Raw genomic sequence first — 3,564 nt, 5'->3', positions numbered from 1 at the left:
AAAGGAAGGTCCAGAACTTGACATGTGATGTGCTTCACCACTGGGCCCACTCAGATTGGTAGCACAACTACTCCTTTGGATCAACACTCTACATCATCATAAGCTTTTATGGTGATCTTTTTGCGGTGATCCACTGATTCAACTACATACCCCAATGCTGTGACTAATTGTAGTGTACAGATATTTAGGCCTACTCCATTGTCGATCAAGACTCACTTGATCCTATGTTGGTTGATAAATCCTTCAATATGGAGTGAGGCGTTATGAGGTTGTTGGAAAGATGTATTGTCACTTTCAGAGAAAGTGAGACATGGTGATGACCTCAAATTTCCAACCATAGCTTGGAATTGATCTGTATTTAGATTCGCAGGGACTGATGCCTTTTGGAGAGCTTGATCCAAGATTGTTTTACGAGATGGGGATAGGCGCAAAAACTCTAAGATGGAGATAAGTGCGGGCGTCTTATCTAACTGTTCCACAAGGTTATACTGCTTTGGGATGGAAGGTGTGCCTTGTGGAGCTCCTTTGATGGTAATTTTGCTGCGATGCATAAGAACATTGCAAGTAGAGTTTGGATTTTTGATGGTAATGGTTGCAATTTGTTCATGAGCATCATATAGGTGGTTTACAATGTAATTATAAGAAGCTCGCGTGTAATCAGTGGTATCTGTATTTCGCCCTGAAGTGGAAGGACCCTTTTGATCTTGTGATGGAAGTAGATTTTTAAACATAAGATGATCATTGTTTGTTGTTTTTGGGTCATGTCCTTCAATTTCAATCTTGCCTCGGTCAATGAGATCCTGAATAAGATCTTTCAATATGTGGCAATTGCTTGTTTTATGCCCTTTCCCTTGATGGAATTTGCAATGTTCAGTGTCTCTCCACCATAAAGGTTTAGCCTAAGGTTCGTAATTGAATGTCTTTGGTAGGGTCACTAGATTTGAAGAGACCAAATGACGTAACACTATTTCAATGGGTTCCCTTAAGGGAGTTTACGTTCGTTTTTGTTTATAGTTTTGCTAGCATTGCCTTGGTTCTTCTTGTGGTATATTGTGTCCTTGATTTAGTGGGGGAGGAACTGTGTTGGTCTTAGGAGGGGGGTTTTGCCTTGGAAAGCAGACCACAGGTTGTGCACTTTTAATAGTTCTTGCATCTACAACCCCATCATTGACAATGTTCTTGTTTTTGTTCCAAAAGTTAGGTTTATCACTATTGAATCACGGGCGAGGCACATCTTTGGGTTCATTATATATTTTGATAAGCCCCTTTTTGATGAGGGCCCTTTCACATTTTAAACCCTGTGTGATCATGTCATTGAAAGACTCTGTACCTTTCATGTCTAAATGAAATTCCATTTCTTCGTTCAAGTTGGAAATAAAGATCTCCACTAGTTCTCTTTTAGGTAGCTGAAGGGAACGTTTGCTAGACATTTATTGCCATCGTTGTAGGAAAGCTGAAAATAGCTCCCTTGGTTTTTGCTTAGTGTTACATAGATCAGCCATGGTGATATCTCGTTCAATGTTATGTGAGTAATGTGCAATGAATTTCTGGACCAGTTCTTCGAATGTCCTAATGCCACCTGTTAGTCGGGAAAACCATTGCGTGGTTGTCCCTACCAAACTTTGAGGAAAAAGTTACATTAGGTATGTGTCCTCATATGCCACTTCTAGGCAAGCTAAATGAAATTATCTAACATGATTGTGAGGGTCTCCTTTTCCTCGGTACTTTTTGAACTTAGGTGTTTCAAACCCTCGTGGAAAAGGTGGCATATGTAGATTCCTATCAAAGGGATAGGGACAAATATCACTAAGTGAAAACTGGTTTGTTTTCACACCACTATGGAGTTGTTGGGCTAAATTTTTGATTTGTTGTTGCAACATGTCTATGTCATTTTGGAGGAGGAGGTGGGGGATTTCCTTGATGAAGGTTGTATCTAATGGGATCTTGACCTCTTTCATCCTCATTACGACTTTGGCATTCTGATGCTTGCCTTAGTTGTGCAATATCAAAATTAGAGGGTAGTTTGGCTCCCTCTTGGGAAAGTCTTAAAAAGTGAGCATCAACATTGCTCCTGAGTATTTCGTCAAAAATTCAATTAAAGAGAGGGTTGTGTTGCGCCCTTTCTATTGCTGTAGGAGTAGGAGTACTTGGATTTTCATCATTTGCATTTCCTCCAAGGGCTTCTTGGAATTCATTGAGATTTTCCTCCTCTTCCTCTTCAATTTCTTGTTGTCTAGACCTTGATCTAGTTTGAGCCATTTGGTTTACAAGTTTTTGTTGAAGTTTTGTAAAAATGATGATGAGTTGGTGATGGAATGAAAGATTAATGTTTGGTGAAGTGTTTTGCATACAGATCTCTAGCACTAAAGGTAGATGTTACCAAATTCCTTCCTTGAATTTCTTGTTGTGTTTTGTTGACAATGTTTGATATAATAAGGTTTAGAGAGATCTGAGATGTGTTACAGACCCAACTACCTAGTAATGAGAGGATTCACTCATAGACTAGTCTTAACCTGTGTAGAAATTCCTCTTAGGATGAGTTTATCCTAGATGTAGAGACACTCTAAAAAGTGATGTGTTGTGTTTGATTCAAGCAATATCGAAATAGAACTTAGGACAAAAACCTCTTGATGTTTTGAGAGTTTGGAAAGGATTGATGATGTGTGAATGTGGGAATGGATGAAATGTGAACTTCAATAGAAACTGTGTTACAAAAGGAACAAACTCTTCCTCTTCTCTTTCAGGGGTTGGTGGTTCTTCCTTAGCTGAGTTATATGTGATGGAAATGTCTGGAAAGAAGGTAGATTGATCTTGTCTCCCTTGTTTTCATGATAGCTCAAAGCTCTATATTGAGTAAAAGCTCTGCGGTTTAATGACTCTTGATCAAACTCGTTTGATTTTCCTTGAAGATATAGATGCATGTGACGTAAGAAGGTTCTATGTGAGACAAAGATTTGTCTATTAAGATAGAAAAATTTCCTTCTTTTGATGAAAGCCTTTGAGCTTAACAATCTTCTCTTCAAGTTGACATGTTGATGAAGATTCTTCTTTCTTAAGATGTGAAGAATGGTCATATAGTTTGATACTTTTGTTGTTTGCTCTTTGTTTTTGATCTTTGTTTTGAAAAATGTTTGTGTTGGATGAATACTTATGTTTGGGAATTGGATTTTTGATTTTTCTTTGACAAGAAAACAAAGTAAGCACACAAACACAAGAATGTTGCCTCAAAAGGCATAAGTATGGGTCTAGATCAACCCAATCTTTGGACTTTTATGACCCTTTCTTTCCAAATGTTTTTGAGTATGTTTTTCCAAAAAGCCTGAAGTCGGCTCAGTTTTATCATTGGTCTTGACTCAAAACAAAGACACTTCAAACACACTTTATCCCTAAGGTCAAATGGCCAGTTGTAATAATTTTAGCCCACATCTTGATATTTCTTCAACTTTGGTACTACATACCTTATGAATCCCACCGTGGCAGGTAAGGATGTGATATACTAAGTCTTGCAAGAGCATAACAAATAGACGATCCCTATGATGGGGGAGTCACCACTTTTATCAGGCT

The sequence above is a fragment of the Cryptomeria japonica genome, chromosome 9, assembly GCF_030272615.1.
Source record: "Cryptomeria japonica chromosome 9, Sugi_1.0, whole genome shotgun sequence".
Taxonomy (NCBI): domain Eukaryota; kingdom Viridiplantae; phylum Streptophyta; class Pinopsida; order Cupressales; family Cupressaceae; genus Cryptomeria; species Cryptomeria japonica.
Note: the sequence above shows the minus strand (reverse complement) of the source record.